Raw genomic sequence first — 19122 nt, 5'->3', positions numbered from 1 at the left:
GCTTCTTATGTCCCTGTGAATTCAAATTGTTGTCCCAGACCATAGTGCAATAAGACCTTGTCCCTGACCTCAAGTTCTGCTCCAGTAGATGCAGGTAGGCAAAGAATTCACCAATTCAGATTATTCTGATGTTATTTATTATATGATGTTAACATTGTTTGGTGGGTTAAATGTCAACATACAGTCACCTTTCCTTTAACCCTTACTCTAAAAAGAGGGAAGACCAGCCTCAGACCTGCTGTCACTTCCTGAGTTTTCAGCAGAAGGGTAGGCTGGGAAGTTATAGTTGGTGAATCCTGGTCACTAAACTCGGACAGTTCGCTCTGAACCTTGATGAATTTTGCCTTATTTTCTATTAAGTTCAAGGCAGAAAATCTAAAATGCTGAAAGGCCTATTCATTGGCAAGCTTAATGATTCTGGAGTGAAAGGTTATGGAAATAGCTAAAAAATATAAGAGTATGAGATGTATTTGCTTTTATGAGGTTGTTGGTGAGTAAATAGGATATTGCACATTGGCCAACAAGAATAAAAATGCTATCAAGAGTTTAAAAGAAAAGTTGAAATGATACTTTGAAATTTCCAAGTTTTTTGCTTCTGTAGTGTATTATCACCTCCAAGAGGACTCCAACATTATTGTGGTTTAGAGACTTGCATGCCTGAGTGACCCTGAGAACTATGTTGGCTGGAGTCAGGGCTTTATGTTTTGGTTCATGGTAGGGCCACCTGGGGTCAAAGGTTAGGAAGACAGACTCAGAGTGGTCCACCGAAACTCCATGTTCAGGGGTTCGACTCAGGGCTAACAACATTGGCTGGTAAAACAGAAACAGCAAAGAAGAACAAGTAAAAGTTTAATAAGTGCACCTGGATGACAGACTTGAGTGGAACACCAACAGAGAGGCCATGTACAAGAAGGGCCAGAATCTCTTCTACTTCTTGAGGAGACCAAGGTCCTTTGGAATATGCAGGTCTCTCCTTCACATGTTCTACCAGTCTGTTGTCACCAATACAATCTGCGATGCAGTGGTATGCTGGGGCAATGGCATCAACACAGGTGATGCCAACAGGCTCAATAAACTGATTAGAAAGGCTGGCTCTGTTATTGGAGTCAAACTGGACACACTGGAGGCTGTGGGTAGAACAAAGGACCCTACAGAAGATCCTGGCAATTCTGGGCAATGTTTCCCATCCTCAAGATGCCACCTTGGCTGAACAAAGGAGCACTTTTAGTGTTAGACTAAGACAACTGTGCTGTCCAAAGAGGGCTATATGAGGTCATTCTTACCTTCAGCCATTAGGCTCTATAATGAGTCAACCTATAACCAGGGATGTGATGAACCCCTCCTGTTAGACTTTTTAAAAATTCTTTCAATTTTTTTTCTAATATTTATATCTGTGCACTTGTAATGCTACTGCAACACTGTAATTTCCTTTGGAATTAATAAAGTATCTATCTATCTATCTATCTACCTATATATATCTATAAATTAAGCAAGTAATGCAAAAGTAGAGAGGAAAACATACTGAGGTAGTGCTCATGGGTCCATTATCCATCCAGAAATCTGATGGCGGAGGGGAAGAAGATGTTCCTGTTGAGTGTGTGTCTTCAGGGTCCACAACCACCTCTTTGATGGTAGCAATGTGAAGAGGGCATGTCCTGTGTGATGGGGTCCTTGGTAATGGCTGCCACCTTTTTGAGGCATCTTCTTTTGAAGGTGTCCTTGATGCTGGGGAGGCCAGTGTCCATGATAGAACCGGCTGGTTTACAACCTTCTGCAGCTTTTTACGATCCTCTGCAGTAGATAGAAAAGGTTTAGATGGATATGAGTCAAAAGGGGACAGATGGAACTAGCTCAGATGGGAAACATGGTCAGCATGGAACAATTAGCCCAAAGGAGCTGATATTGTGCTGCATACTGCAGCCTCAGAGCAACAAGTTTCATGACATATGTCAGTGATAATAAACCTGATTCTGATCTAGACACTATGATTATGAGATGTACATATGCTGACCTTATTTTAAAATAAAATTAATTAATGATTAAAAAGATATTAACCTCTGTGTTTAACTTTCATGTTGAGCAATTTATTGGAAAGCTCTAACACAAATGTACTTGGATAATTTCTGAGAGTCAATATCAGATTTTAGGAGAAATACAGATAAGTGCTACCGTGTAACAAACTTAAGTCTGATGACTGATGAAGTTACTCATGAATTAACATTACAAACAAAGCAGAGCTTTTAAACTGGGCAGATTCTAAAGAGAAATCGTTCAGGTGTTCAATAATTTACTCAGAGCATTTTATGTTTATAAATAATCTAGTCCAAGATATAATTAGCAGAATAATTTACTTCACTGGTAAGAAAATTAGATGAAGAATGTTTCAGCAGGATTCACGTAGGTCGTAAAAGTGGACTGAAGACTACAAATCGTTTCTCAACACAGGGTTGACCAATGCACAGGGACCAGAGAACGCAAGCAAAAAGTGAATGTTTTGTAGCTTAAATGCTATCCAGCTGCTGGTAAGGTGTTAGTGAATGCTTTATTCAGTCATTAAACAGATATATAAAAACTTTTATCTGCTCAGTTCAACGGCAATATTATACATTTTAGAAGAGGGAGAATGGCAATGAGAGATGATTCCTGGTCCGAGTGCACTGAGCTTTGGAGATAAAATTGACTCAGGTTCACTGGAGAGGCACAGAGTTACAGATGATCTGATTTGACCCTTTAAAATTTCTAAGGGCATTGATAACATAGAAAGAAGTATATAATTTAGGTAATGAGGATGGATAGAATTAATCCACCCAGTTTAATCAGGAAAGCAGATTTGTGATTGCATATTCACAAGTTTTTTTCAGTGTCAAATCAATTACTGAAGTAGTATTCCTGAAGTGATTAGTGAGTGCTGACTCTTTGCAATCATATCTGTGATAGATCCATTCTAAAATGTTATGTCATGATGTCAAGAAGAAAATGATAACATGAATCTGCTTAACAACCACTGTGAATGGGGCTCCCTAGAGATTGTCTGCATATTTTCTAGACATTAGAAAGGAATTTTGATAGTCAGTTCAGGAACAGGTGGGAGAAAGGTTCATTCAGTGAGATGAGTTCAGTATTTAAAAAAGGATTATGATAACTGTTCTTACTGAAGAATAATCTAACCTTTCTTCAATATCACTTGCTTTTTACTTTCTATTTATCCGTCAATTTCCATTCATATTTACAAAAGTCTTTGAAAATCTGATGAAAATTCATTGAATTAAAACACAGACCATGTTCACTCTTTCAAGCTTGAGTTTTGTTCAAACATGGACAATCTAACCTGTGAGCTGTGAAACCTGTCAGGAATTTTAAACAGTTTTGTACAGTAATCAGAAATTATTTTAACTCAGGGGGTCAAATGTAGAATCAGTTTTGCTAAAACCTGAAATACAAAAGAAAACAAATCACATGGGAATAGGCAACAGTTGACATGATATAGAACAGAATATAAATCAACAAATTGTACAGACTTATTAGAAAACTACAGTAGTAGTTTTATCTTTATATGAAATGGATAAAATGAAATCAGCAAAGGTAGTTTTCGAGATGAAATCATACACTGCACTTGATAATTACTTGGAACATTACTTTGTTGAGCTAACCAGGAAACAGGCTGTTTTAGTTCTGGTCACTTGTGATGAAACGGGATTTACTAATGTGCTCGTATTAAAGGATCTTCTGGGGAAAATTATCATAGTATGAGAGCATTTTACATTCACTGTGTGAGAAACTTAGATCTGAAATAATATCTTAAATTTTCATTAAAAAACATGGAATTATAAAGATAGGGTCTGATACATAAACTAATCATTTCCCTACGCGAGTGTTGCTGGACCTGACGAGTTCCTCCTGAGTTCTGTGTGTGTGCTACTTCAGATTTCCAGCATATGTACTCTCTCTTGTGTCTGGCTAAAGAGGTTAGAAGAGAAATTGTTAAGATGCTAGATAAACAGTGGCAGACATTTAAGGAGATACTTCATAGCTCACAACAAAATAATATTTCATTCAGAACAATGTTTCCAAGCTGCCTTACCCCTGAATAGCTCTAGCATATTTTTTAAATCCTTTATTCCTGTTACCTAATACATTCTTTTCCTCGCAGTTTCACTTCTTTTATTATTATGAAGCATAGAAATCAGAATCAGGCTTACTATCACTGGCGTATGTCATGAAATTTATTAACTTTGCAGCAGTAGTACAATGAAATACATGATAAATATAGAAAAACACTGAATTACAATAAATATGTATGTATAAATATATGTATATTAAAAAGTTAAAGTAAATAAGTAGTACAAAAAAAATTGTGAAGTTCATGGGTAAGGCTGCATGGAAACTTAGTGTTCTGAATGAAATATTATTTGGTTGTGTCCATTCAGAAATCAGTTGGCAGAGGTGAAGAAGCTGTTCCTGAATCACGGGGTGTGTCCATTATAGCCTCCATACCTCCTTCCTGAGGGTAGCAATGAGAAGAGGGCATTCTGAGGCACCACACCTTCTAAGATATCTTGGATACTATGGAGGTCAGTACCCTTGATGGAGCTGACTAATTTTACAACTGTCCGCAGCTTACTTTGATCCTGTGCAGTAGCCCCCACACCCCACATACTGGATGATAATACATCCAGTCCATGATACACCTGTAGAAGTTTTTGAGTGTTATTAGGTGACATTCCAAATCTCCTCAAACTCCAAATGAAATTTAGCCATTGTCTTGCTTTCTTTATAGCTGCATCACTGTTTTGGGACCAGGTTAGGTACTCAGAGATATTGACACCCAGAGACTTGAATATGCTCACACTCTCCACTTCAGATCCCTGCATGAAGACGGCTTCGTGTTCCCTCATTTTACCCTTTCTGAAGATCAATATATCTGGAATTGTCAAAGCAGTGAATTAACAAGCAAAAAGTTAAGGAAGAAAAATATGTGAAGTCTAGAAACAAAACATGTAAGGCAAACACTCCGCAGATCACAGAGAATGACAGCACAGAAATGCATCCTTCAGCCCACCACATGAATGCTAACTGATCTCCCTGCCCACACTAATCCCCTTCATGTGAATTAGGGCCATATACTTCCATACTACTACCTCATTTGGTTTTATATTTCAGATATCCATCACACATTGTGTAAAGATATTCCCCGCAGTGCCCCTTAAAAACTCTTCCTTCTCACCTTTAACTTGCGCCACTTTTTTTTATCATATTCCTACCTTGAGAATGACACCAAAGATTTCGATTTTTCTTATAATATATGCTATTAGAGTTAGCTCGGATGTTAGCTAGCATTATAATATCATCAAAACTAACCATGGTGTTGCAGGCTGAAATTTCCTCCTTGGATGTAACAGGTCACATTTGTTCCTGAGGATCATAAATTAAAATGCAGCTATTAGCATTAGAATTAAAGTTACACTGAAACAAGTTATGTTTTGTCCAGAATGAGGGCGGATGCAATTGGTGGTTTAGTTTTATAAGATAAGTTACTCTCAGCATAATTCTGAATGGTCAATCTGCAACCAAGGGGAGAAAATACTTGGTAACAACTCCTGCCCTGTAGTTTTTCTTGTTTTTTTCTGTCCCACTGGAGACTTTCTTTTTAACCTCCTGATCTCCCCTTGCTCAGATTCATATTATATTTTTCATCAGTTCTGTATGCTTATTCTTACATTTCTAAAATTGTGCAGAACTCAAAAATATTTCTTGTTAAAATAAAGATAATGCTGATGTGGAACTTTACTTGAGACCTAGACTAGATATTATGAGCCTCAACATTTATGATTGCTCAGAACTTCTCCTTTGTTTATCAGTTCAGGGTTTGCATGGTAGATCAGCACTTATTGTCTATCGAAAAGTTCCTTTAAACAAGTGGTGTTCTGGGTGATGCACCATCAATAACTCACTCTGAGACGAAAGGCGAGATATCGGCTTTTATTGACTGGAAGAAGGAACAAGCAGTGAGTGACCACCATACCACATCCTGGAGACTGAGAGGCCGGGCCCAGGCTCTGATCGCCTTTATACAGGAGTCTGTGGGAGGAGCCAAAGGAGCAGTCCAGACAGGTATATGTAGTTCACCACACTGGGTCACTTCTGAGGGGTTGTAATGAACAAGCCACGTTGCTGTCACATATAAGCTGAACTGGGTAAGGACACAGATCTAACTCCCACGTGGATATAACCACTTATTACAAGCTGGTATTTCCAATGTTGCCATTATAATTCTACATTAGACCTTAAGGCCATACCAACCAACACTGGTTTTTAGTGCAATGCTGACAGATTCATATTTTAACAAAGATTCGTGTTGGCGTAGTGGTTAGCGCGATGTTATTACAGCTCAGAGCATCGGAGTTCAGAGTTCAATTCCAGCATCCTCTGTAAGCAGGTTTGTATGTTCCTTCCCTTGTGCATGTGGGTTTCCTATGGGTTCCTCGCACAGTCCAAAGACTTGCGTGTTAGTAGGTTAATTGGCCATTGTAAATTGTCCCATGATTGGGCAAGGGTTAAACTGGTGGATTGCTGGGTGGTGTTTCACTCTGTATCTCTAAATAAATAAATCAATCAATAGATTTACATCTTACGTATACATCGAGACATACAGTGAATTGTATTCCTTGTGTCAACATCCCACACGACCTAAGGTTGTGCTGGGAGCAGTCTGCAGGTGTCACCACACAGATTATCCTTCATGTTCACAGAACAACACAGGCAACAATAACAAAGCAAATCCTGTTCTTCCATCCTACCCACACACTCACACACTCATACATACACACCCCCCACACTCACACTCACATACTCACACACTCATACCCACACACTCACACACTCATACACACACACACACACACACTCACACTCACACTCACACACACTCATACCCACCACACTCACACTCACATACTCACAGACTCATATCCACACACTCACACACTCATACATACACACACACACACACACACCACACACACACACACACACACACACACACACACACACACACACACACACACACACACACACACACACACACACACACACACACACACACACACACACAATCTGCCAACTCCAAGACAGGCTGTTTCTGGCCTTTGCCTTCTAGTGAACTCACAGACTCACAGACACTTTTTGAATACTAATTCTCTCCTATAGAATTATTCCTCATTACTTCCAACTGATTTTACATGTCCTTTCAGGAAGATAGACGAAAGATTTTTTTTAAATTCACTGCCGTTTACTTATTGCCAATATAATTTTTCCTGATTTAATCTGTCAGGGATCCTCAACAATCTCTGTAAAAAAAGTAGTGAGGTACTGCACATGGGTTCAATGTCCATTTAGAAATCAGGTGACAGTGGGGAAGAAACTGTTCCTGAATTGCTGAGTGTGTGCCTTCAGGCTTCTGTACCTCCTTTCTGATGGTAACTTAAGAACAATCCTTTCAAAATAGACTCTGTAAATTTGTTCTCCACATTGTACGACTCATTTGGAACTGAGGTTTGACCAGTCTATATCTAGATAAGTGATGACTATAATTATTGTAATACCCTTAATACACAAAGCTCTAACAATCTGATTAACCTCCTGAGGTCTCCAACAAGCACAAACTTGGCCAGAGCAGTCACATAAATACTTGGTACTTGTGGAGAGTGATCTAATATGTCAAAGCCCTTGCACCATCTGCGAGGTTCATGGCAGTCATATTCTGTAATATTTCACATACACCAGGATGGATGCAGCTTCATAAAGAAGCTCAGTAGCATCTAGAATGCTTTTGATGGCCATTACATGTATAAACGTAAACATTATTATCTCCACCGATGGATACAACAGAATGTGCCATGTTAGGGCTTTTCAAGTGGTCATACACGCCTCTCCAGCAACTCCACCAAAACCAAAGATATCTACCAGCAAAAATGACAAAGGCAGCAAGTGCAGGAGAACATCAGCCAAGGGCAAACACTAAATTACGCCTTGCCAGTAATACCCACATCCCAAATAATGAAAGACAAAAAATAACAAAAAATTAACTCAGTTCCCCTTGATTTGACAGCCTCATCCTTCATTCCAACTATCTGAGATATCTTTGTTCTTTCAACTCTGGTTACTGCATAACCCATCATCAGTGTCCCTCCAAGGCCATGCACTCTAAAAGTTCTTCCCTCACCATCTCAGAATTAAGTCTTTTATCACCAGCATGTGTCGTGCAATTTGTTAACTTAGCAGCAGCAGTACAATGCAATGCATAATAAACATAGAAAGAAAACAATAAATAAATAAATCATTAACAGTAAGTATATACATGTATATTAAATAGTTAGGTTAAAAATAGTGCAAAACAGAAATAATATATAAAAGAAGTGAGGTAGTGTTCAAGGGTTCAATGTCCATTTAGGAATCGGATGGCAAGACGGGAAGAAGCTGTTCCTGAATCACTGAGTGTGTGCCTTCAGGCTCCTATACCTCCTGCATGACGGTAAAAATGAACAGAAGGCACGTCTTGGGTGATGGGGGACCTTAATAACAAACACTGCCTTTCTGAGTCACCGCTCCTTGAAGATGTTTGAATACTACAGAGAGTAGTACCCTAGATGGAGCTGGCTAATTTTACAACTTTCTTCAGCTTCTGTCAGTCCTGTGCAGTAGCCCACCACCACTCCCCCCCCACCCCCCCCCCACCATACCACACAGTGATGCAGCCTGTCAGAATGCTTTCCACGGTACATCTGTAGAAGTTTTTGAGTGTTTTAGGTGACAAACCAAATCTCTTCTAATGCCTAGTGAAATATATGTGTATCTCCTTCTCCTATACAGCAATGTTCAATGCAAATTTCCTGGCCAAACCTACGATCAACTGTCCCAATGATTCTCTATGTGACATAAACATCAAATTTGGTTGGATAATTGCTCCTGTGATGAGCCTTGAAGATAATTTATTCAAGGAGCAAAACAAATTCAAATTATTCCTTATTGTTTCCTACAAGTTATTGTTTCACAATTAATGCAGATTTAACAAAGCCCCATAGTTGCATAATGTAATATAATTTATAATAGTACACATTAAAGTAAACTATTTAAGTGTTCTGCAATATGTCTTTAAAAACAGCTGAGAAGGTTACACTGTTAAGCTGCTGTGTTAATAGAATCACTCAGTGTGTAGGTTTCTTGTCAAGTTCTGCAACATGGCCTGCCCTGCCGGCAATTTAATCTGTAATTACTGTAGCTATTGCAGCACATTCTCCCTCACTGGAACACATTCTTGCAGACAAATATGGTACATATTATGAGATCCATATTATTGTGAGCATTAAGTTGAATTTTAGTAAAAATAATGCAGGATTTGGAAGACGCAAGACCCAGTAAACTTCACTCTGTGTCTGCTGTTACTGAGCATCATAATGGGTGTAGGACGGTGATAATTAATTTAAGTATTATTTGACACTGTAGTGAAATTAATGATAAAATGGCGACACAGTGCTGAGCAGTAATTTATTTGACTGAAAAAAATAAATAGTGCTTGGATTGAGATCTATATTACGCTTAAAATAGGATAAAGACGAAGCTAATTTGGAAGTTAAATTGTGCCAAGCTGCATGATTTCAAAGTGTCATAATCTGTTTTGTATGACATTACTCAAATCTTTTGACCAGCATTCTGACAAAGGAATGCATGTTTAATGATTAGGATATCTTATTAGCTCATTAGATATTATTTGTTATTGTCAATATTATACGGTAAACTAATTGCAATTATAACATGTGTCTTTGAGTAAATTGAAGGATGAAGTTGAGTTCCAAGAACGTTATTCACAATATTGTTGTATGTCCTGAATTTCAACTTTATTAGGAAGTAGAAAATTCTGAATTTATTAGATTTGCAGAAGAATTAACTTCTGAGGGGAAATCACTGGAGCCAGGTCAGTCATAATTCATAATTCATATATATCACAACTTTAACCCCTCAATCATCAGACTCCTGAACCAGAGGAGATAACTTCACTCAACTTCACTTGCCCCATCACTGAACTGTTCCCATAAATTATAGACTCACTTTCAAGGACCCTTTCTCTCATATTCTTGATATTTATGCTTATTTATTATTATTATTATTTTGGGCCAGCCCATGATATAGTGGCATCAGCACTGGACTGGGAGGTGGATGGTCCTGTGTTCGAATCTGGACTGGTCCCAACCAGGGCAGTTGCAGTATCTCTGGGGAAGAAAGGCCTGGCAATCTACTTCAGTATCTTGCCACGAAAACTCTATAGACAGCTACCATCCATTGGATTGCCATGAGTCGACAACAACTCAACGACAACCATTATTATTGTTATTATTCCTTTATTCTTCCTTTCTTTTTGTATTTGCACAGTGTGTTGTTTTTTGCACACTGGTTGTCCACCTTGTTAGTGTGATCTTTCATTCTTTCTGTAGTGGTTATTGGATTTTCAAAGGTACAATTTAATGTCAGAGAAATGTATACAATATACATCCTGAAATGCTTTTTCTTTTCAACCATCCATGAAAACAGAGCAGTGCCCCAAAGAATGAACAACAGTCAAATGTTAGAACCCCAAAGTCCCCCTCCCAGCACCCCCCTCCCGCGCATAAGCAGCCGCAAGCAGCAATTCCACCTCCCCACCGGCAAAAAAAAGGCATCAGCTCTGGCCACTGAACACACAAGCATGAGCAAAGCAACAGCAAAGACACAGACTTGCAGTACTCCAAAGACTTTGCATTTCACCGGTACTCGACAAACCACAGGCTCTCTCTCCTTAATAAGGGAGAAAGAGATGTCTCCGCTTTCACAGTGAGCGGGGAGACACTTAACAAACAATTCACTGGTTTATGATGTTAAAAGTCCGCCACGTCGCTTTTATTTTAGCTCTGTGCCCAAAGATCATGAGTCTCTGGGCACGCAGCCACAGGTATTCTGACTGCCCGGGCAACACACGAGTCTCCTGTCATGGCACCGACCCTCGATCTGCCCATCTCCAGAGCCCTGAGATTCTAGGCTTCGAAAGCCAAGCCAAGTACTTAGGCCGAGCCCTTGGTGTGCTGAGCAACAATGGATGGCTCTGAAACCCCGAGAGTGGGTCCCAATCCCGCAAAGAACCATAGTCAGCATGTAACGCCAGGTCAGGGTCTTCAAAAGAACCATGAAAGACAAAAATAAAGATATTAAAGGTGGAAATAGAGCTGTTTCTGAAGATGCAAGCAAAGGAGTTGCCATTTTGCACTATTATCACTCCACTCCGCCTTCTCTTATTGAGAATGCCAGTAAGAAAATGAACCTCAGGGTTGCATATCTACTTTGATAATAAATTTATGTTGAACATTGAAGGTAAATGGCTTGTATTTTTGTGCTGGCCTTTTCCAGTCTGAGCCCAAACTAACTTAATTTGACACATGAGAGTCGGCAAAATCTGGATATCTTGAGCAACACATGCAAAATGCTGACGGAACTCAGCAGGTTAGAACAATATTGTGAATAATGCATGTCTATAGAGGGGACTAGTCAGTTGGTGTTTCAGGCTGGGACCCTTCATCAGGATTGTTTATTCCCCTCTGTAGATGCTGCCTGACCTGCTGAGTTCTAACTGCATTTTGTATGTGATGCTTAGTTTGCCAAATGTGTTGTGACTAGTGACTGAAGATAATAATCTAGATAGAAATGTCAAAATATAGCTTTCCAAAACAATGGATAACATAAATGACAGTTTGCTAATGTATGTGCCTTTCAATTCCTAAGAATTAATCTTGACATATTTCAAATTGAAATATGTTTGAACAGATGTGAGCAAGAAAAGTTCAATAAAATAACTATGAGATAGGGAAATAACTTTATGCAGTAAAAATAAATTTTATAGGTTATATGTCATAACTTGAATAAAAATGAAATATTATTCCACTTTTTTAATTAAAAATGGATTAAATAAAGTCCTCAAATCAGAACTCACTAAGATCAACAGTAATCTATCACAGCATTAGATCACAAGTCTATCCTTAGGAAAAGAATTTGAAAAACTTTCTACTTTCTACAATTTCTATTCGGTAGGCTTTTTGAGTGTCATTGGGAATTACTCCCAAATTAACACATGAAATTATACCCATTCAACACTGATTAGAAAGTAGTACTTAAGGCAGTAAAATGATTTTTCACATCATATTTTTGAAAATGTGATTAATACAGAATAGCCTTCAAGATGAAAGCAGTCTCAGTCCAATCATGCTTTCTAGTTTGGAAGAGCATTGGCAAGGCCTTGAATCAATTTTTCCCTTAACATAATGCTAAAGAAAGATACATGGATAGAAAATAGGATTTGATATCCTAGCAAAATAAGAATCAATAGAAAAAGCAGTTTGCATAAGTATAATTACTTTAAGTTGGGAGTTTTCTAACTCACTTCTTAGACTAGATAGGGTGGATGTGGAGAGGACGTTTCTTTTGGTGGGTTTATCCGGAACTAGAGGGTACAGCCTCAAAATTGAGGGATGACCCTTTAGAACAGAGGAAAGGAGGAATATATTTAGCTAAAGAGTAGTAAATCTGTGGAATGCTCTACCACAGACTGCAGTGGAGGCCAAGTCTGTGCATAGATTTAAGGCAGAAGTTGATTGTTTCCTGATCGGTCAGGACATCAAAGGATATGGCAAAAAGGCAGGTGTACGGAGTTGAGTGGGATCCAGGATCAGCCATGATGGAATGGCGGAGCAGACTCAATGGGCTGAATGGCCTAATTCTGCTCCTGTGTTTTATAGTCTTAATGATACAGAAGTCAAACAGTACCAGAAAATTTGAGGAACCCAACCCAAAATGCAATTAAGGATATCCAGGGTAATCTTAAATCCCAGGAACTAATGCTCTGTAGGAAATAACAATATTAAAAATATCAACACCTTGAACTTGCCTACATTTGGTTTGAATAGCATTTGGTTTTGTATGTCATGATTACATTGAGGAGTTGACCAATCATCTTTAAGGAAACAAATTGATCAGTCAGTATAATACTCCTCTGCATCAGTTTTAACTGGTGCTTAATTTTTAGCCCATGGAACTTTAGGTTCCAGAGTGAAGGAAATTCCATGGTAATATGAGATAGGCAGGACTGGATTTGTCTGGTAAAATGCACTTATTCCATTGCGTATAGTTCTAGAGTATTTTGTCAAAACCTAATAAGCTTCACAGGAGCCATGACTTTTGTCTCTCATAACGTCTTAAATGCTCAGTTTGCTTAACCCATTTCCCCATTCTCTCATATAATCACCAACTATTGTCTTGTCCTTTACATTGCCCCTCACATCCCACCTCCTCTCATGAACTCTGAACCAAGAACCCTTCTAACGCAATGCCCTCCAATCAAGCAACCATCTCCCCACAAATACCTGTCATTTTCTTCTTGTTGCCTTTCCTCCAGCAAAGAGCAGGATTTGTAGGTAATAGTAGGATTTCATGAGATAATGTTGCAGATCTATAAAACCCTGCTTAGACCACGCTTGGAATATTGTGTTCAACTCATTATAGGAAGGATGTGGAAGCTTTAGAGAGGGTACAGAGGAGATTTACCAGGATGCTGCCTGGATTAGAGAGTATACAATATGAGGATGGGTTGAGTAAGCCAGGACTTCTCTCGTGGGAGAGAAGGACGATGACTTGATAGAAACGTACAAGCTTATAAGAGGCTGAGATTGAGTGCATAGCCAGAAACCTTTTCCCAGGGTAGAAATGGCTAAAATAAGAAGGCATAATTTTAAGGTGATTGTAGAAAAATATGGGGTGGGGGGGGGAATGTCAGAGGTAAGTTTTTTACAGAGAGAGTGGTGGGTGCATGGAAATCCCTATTAGGAATAGCAATACGGACTGGTACTTTGGGGAATTTTAAGAAACTCTGGAGTGGGCAGATGGATGATAAAAAAAATGGAAAGCAGTTAGGAGGTTAGGGTTACATTGATCTTAGAGCAAGTTAAATGATCAGCACAGCATTGTGATTCAGAAGTCCTTACTGTGCTGTTATGTTCTATGTTCTTAACTTCAGCACAATGTCTGAGAAGCTGTTAATTCCAGATGTTGTATTTGGTAATCCTTGGCTTGATGTTCATCTGAGAACCAAAGGTAGAATATTCGAATGATCATACCATTAATCAATATTCTATAGGAAAGCTAATCTTCCATCCTTTCTAGTCCAGATCTCTTGTGACTCTAGACCTGTCCTAATGAGGCAGACTTCAGAACAACCTAGCAAGCTATTCTGATAAGAGCGATGAGGCACATGGAATATTATTGGCCTTGTCAGCAAAGGGTAAATTGAAAGAGAAAAAAAAAACAAATAAATTATTAAAAGATCAGTGGGTCTTTGCCAGAAAGAGTCTTGGAAGAAGATGCAACAGTAAATTTCTAAAGAGAATTTAATATATACTTGGAACCATTGCCAGATGTATGTGGAAAGAAAGGAGAATTAAGGCTACTTTATGGCTCTTTTTAATTGTTGTAACAGAGATGATATACCAAGTGGTTTCTATTTGTGCTCTATGTTTCCATGATATTCATAGTGTTTGGTCTATTGATTGCATTTCCTCAAGCATGGCATCACCCAAGCTTGAAGGTCCAATTCTTTCTCTCCTAGAAGTTAGGAAAAATGAATTTCTGCAGGATGGAAACATGATAACAGCCTTTCAGGTATGAAGTGGTACTGTGGTTCAGCACACCAGATGGAGGCTGCAGGAATGGAACTATTACAGTTTCTGATTGGATCTTAGAGTTTGCATGTAGGCCAATTACACCTACTGCAGCAGTGCCATAATTGACAAAGAGAATGTGATGGCAAAAACCCATCAGCAACTTGCTTATGATCCTATCTGCAGCCAATTGGGAGAACCTAAATATTTCTCTGACAGCATTTCTGAAGGATCAAAAGTCAACACTGTTGAATGTAGTGGCCTTTTTCACAATCAGAAGTGATATTTGGCCATGGGGTTTGGAAAGCAACAGATCTGCTAGGAGGCTTCAGGTTTCTGCCCTCAAATGACACCATAATTTCCAGGAAGCCCTGTCACTCCTAGAAATCAAAGAAATAGAACCATACATGGAGTCGTAGAGGACAGACACAGGCCATTCAGCCCACCATTTCTATTCTTCCCATCATGTACATATCAGCAAAACAAAACTGCTGGAAAAACGGTAGCGGCTCAGAATGGGCTAGATGGGCTGAGGGGTTTGTTTCTGTTTTATAGTGCTCTGTGTCTCTACAACACTATACCAGCAACAAAAACAGAAAGTGCTGGAAATACTCAGCAGATCAGGACATATCTGTGGGAATGGAAGCAAATAAACACTTCAGGTCAAAGACCCTGCATAAGAACCAAAAAGGAGATAAAGAAACTTATAAAGCTGCAGGAAGAATGACCATAGGATAAAATTGGAATGACCAAGAGGACAAGCTATAAACGAGGTTACCTGGTTAATGTACGTATAAATGGGAGCAGTTAGGGAATGAGACTGTAGTCCGAAGAACCTCTCTAAAAGAAGGAGCTGTGCAATGCAGTGCAGGGGGACGAGCTCAGGTATGGCTGAGCATGTCCTTTGCTCTCAAGAAGAAAACTTAAGGAATATAAAGGAAAATTTAAAGAAAACAAGCTGAGCTAATATTACAGATGCATGTCTGATACAGACTGGGCAATCCAATTACAGGCAGTTGTAGAATTCAGTACTGAGTCTATAAAGTTGCAATGTGCTCCGAGCTGTTATTTCTTGCCCTGATTGAGCTTTACTATGACAGGACGGGATAGGATGTCACAGAGAAATGGGTCAGGGTGGGAGTGGGAAGAGGAGTTTAAATGGCAGGCATTGGGAAGTTTAGAGTCACCTCAGCAGATTGATGGAAGCATTCCACAATGCGACTACCCAGTCTGTGTTTGGTTTCTCCAATGTAGAGGAAATCACATTGTGAACATCAAATGCAGTACACTAGACTGGAAGAAGTGTTAGAGAATTTTTACTTCACCTGTTCTTTGCAGGTTTTCAATATTTTAGGGTATGATGATGGCAATTAATATCCAACACTCAAGTCAAATTTCCGCTAGGGTTAATATTTATTTTCCCACTCTTGTATTTTTACTGTAAGCATTGATAATGCATTGCCAAAATAAATCTTTTAAGAACCAAACATTGTAGGAAGTGACTACTCAGCCTATTCTGTCTGTCACCCACAGTCAATTTTGAGTTTTGAGTAACAATGTTTCACTATTATCCTTCACTCAGAAAAATGTAAAACTACTTCCTAAAACTATGTTGAATTAGGATTGAATCCATTTCCAGCCCTTCAACCGAGTCATTTCTGTTGTGTTTTGTATTATTTTACTTTGGAAGCTTGCAACCATTTATAAAAAGAAAAACCTCTGGGTCAATGTTTCCTCTAAGGTGTTTGCGAACACACATCTTTTCCCACTAGTGCAGAAAGGAATTCAAACTGTGCACAAGAAGTATCACTCTCTACCTCATTGGCATATTAAGTATATTTCACGGTTGTACAGAATCACATTTCCTTTTCCCATTTCTGTTGCAGACAGTGTTGATAATATGTAGCTTGTGATCATTTGTCTGCAAATTTTAGAACTGGCCTATTTATGCTGCTTTTATTGAAGAAATTATTCAGTGTGCACATGTTGTCACTGGGCAAAAAATTGCACAGCACTAGATTTTTGCACACGTTGGTCATTACAAATGAGAGGGAACATTGCTTTGGGTCATTTTTTTATGCCACAATTCATAAATATTCATTCCATGTACTTATACTACTCTCCACAGTCAGTCAGTATGGAAAACTTTGTAAATCAGAAATACGAAAGACTAAAACTATCATAATTTAGGGTTTTTGGACAATTAGAAGAAGAAAGTCTAAGAAACAAAGAATGTACTCTCGAGATTCCACAGGTTGCAGCCTGCTATAACAAAGTACAGATATCAAGCCAGGCTTGAAAAATAGGGAATGCCTTTTGGAATAAGTACAGGAGATGGTTCTCATTAAGATTATAAAGTCAAAGTGCTTAGAATCTGTTAGGCAATGCTGATAATGTGAAAATTTTGCTAGGAAGTATAAGCTGTAATCAAGTCCATGACACCCAGGGGAAACTTCATAAGTTAGTTTATTTGATTTCAAGTTGCTATAATCTTATTTTCCCTTCTGAGTGTTGCATTTTATATGCAGATGTAAAATAGAAAATTATAGGACCTGGTTTTAGATGCAAGTGGCAAAAGATATTTGACATGGATTCACATTGAACAGGATTGGAACCCAGAGTTCTGCCTTCCATATTGGGCAATACAGCCAACAGTTTTTCACACTTTTATGTTATTATGCCACTTCTTGGACCAGTTATTTTGCCAGGCTCTACACAATCATTCCAGGGCTTCTAACCTCCCAACTGAACTATCAACAATTGCCACTCATCTCAATGTCAGTGCAATCTCTAACATTGGTCCATTAGTCTTCTTTAGCGGATGTACTGCATTCAGTAGGTGAGTATGTTGCAGGTCTATATTTACAAATCTGTACTAAAATATGGAAGGGAGGGAGCACACAGATTCAGACAGTGGAGGTAACTGATGCATTGGCATTACTGTCTCTGCAGAGAAAATTACTGACGCGTTTATTGTTTGTGATAATTTTATTTAATCATTAACTGATTATGATAAATATCAAGTATGGATAATTGGTGGAAATGTACATAATTCACAACTACCAACATCGAGTTGGGGTTCACTTTAAGAGGCTGGTCTGCAATGATGATGAAATTATGTAAGGTAGTTTTACCACATTTTGTATTCAGTGTTTGGAGTGAAATAAGAGAGTTGTTACGGTTTTTCTGAAACATAAAACATCTCCACTATTTTTATTTGGAAAAACCTACAATATTACTTTGTTGAAAATACTTTTCAGAAAAATAATCCAGCATTCGTGAGTTACATTGAGATATTCAGGGGACCATATACACTATTACATCAGGACTAATGCAAACGGATGTGATGGATGGCTGTTTATGAGTCTCTATTATTTGCAGTGGAGGATTCAGAAAGAAGACATTTAAAAACAGGTTGACCGTGATTGAATAGAAGAGATTGGCAGATAATAGTAGGCCTCAGTGGGGATGTGACCATTTTCTTCAGCATCTTTCAGCACCTCTCCATAGTTAATGGCAGAGTCCTTTCGTCTTTTTTATAACATGGGTTAACTTTCCAAAGAGCCTTCCTGAATGGTTTTCAGTAAAGTGCTTCTTTCTCCTGTAAGAACTTACATCATTACCTCCAGCTATATTACTAATGGCTTCTGTTTTCCATTTAGATATCATTGTAATCACTGGTAATGTAATGTTCATTCTAATTATGTTAATGCATTATATACTTCAGTGGATTGAATGTGACTTGTGGTCATTGAGTCAGTCCTTAATGTGCATGACACTACACTACATCCAAATAAAACATTATTTTAACTTGCTCATTACATTGAGCTACAAACAACAGTATTAACCATATACGGACAGGAAAGGAATGGAGGGTTATGGGCTGAGTGTGGGCCAGTGGGACTAGGTGAGTGTAAGCGTCGGCATGGAATAGAAGGGCCGAGGTGGCCTGTTTCCGTGCTGTAATTGTTATATGGTTAATACTGTTGTTTGTAGCTCAATGTATTAGCTACTGTAAGGCATTTTGTTATCATTTCAGCACCTCCTATGCCACAGAAGGCATATCAGACAAGAAAGGAACCACGGATAGGCGATGATTTGGTGCCTGAGGCTTGCAAAAAGATACTCAGGATCCTCAGTTCATTTTGAGGGTAAAAGCTATAAACAGATTTACAACAGAGTGACGGTCAGTCAATATATGCTAAGAAGGGTCTGCATCAGCATTGGGTCATCACATTACCTGAAACCAGGAGAGTATAAACTGGAGAGATACTCTGTTCTTGTAAAGGAATTGAATTGTCTAGAGTTGTTCTGATGGAGTCTTAAGGAATTTTCCTGCTTGTTAAGCATCATAAGATTGAATGAAAACCTATCAGCAACCCTACTTTGATTG

At 38.6% G+C, this 19122-nt stretch overlaps 1 protein-coding gene and 1 long non-coding RNA gene across 2 annotated transcripts in view; one reads left to right on the top strand and one right to left on the bottom strand.

Annotated features, from left to right (window-relative positions):
* The window catches only part of LOC132391180 (uncharacterized), a 1045680-nt gene that overhangs the window by 964640 nt on the left and 61918 nt on the right, over window positions 1-19122 (top strand). The window lies entirely within an intron of this gene.
* LOC132391182 (uncharacterized) overlaps window positions 1401-19122 on the bottom strand; it is a 56675-nt gene continuing 38953 nt past the window's right edge. The window contains exons 4-5 of the long non-coding RNA XR_009511110.1: window positions 5359-5412; window positions 1401-1791 (exon numbers count right to left, since the gene is read on the bottom strand). This is a non-coding gene — a long non-coding RNA (uncharacterized LOC132391182). The remainder of the gene's footprint in view (window positions 1792-5358; window positions 5413-19122) is intronic.

Source organism: Hypanus sabinus, chromosome 3 (assembly GCF_030144855.1).
Source record: "Hypanus sabinus isolate sHypSab1 chromosome 3, sHypSab1.hap1, whole genome shotgun sequence".
Classification (NCBI taxonomy): domain Eukaryota; kingdom Metazoa; phylum Chordata; class Chondrichthyes; order Myliobatiformes; family Dasyatidae; genus Hypanus; species Hypanus sabinus.
Note: the sequence above shows the minus strand (reverse complement) of the source record. Positions and strands in the feature narration are given on the sequence as shown.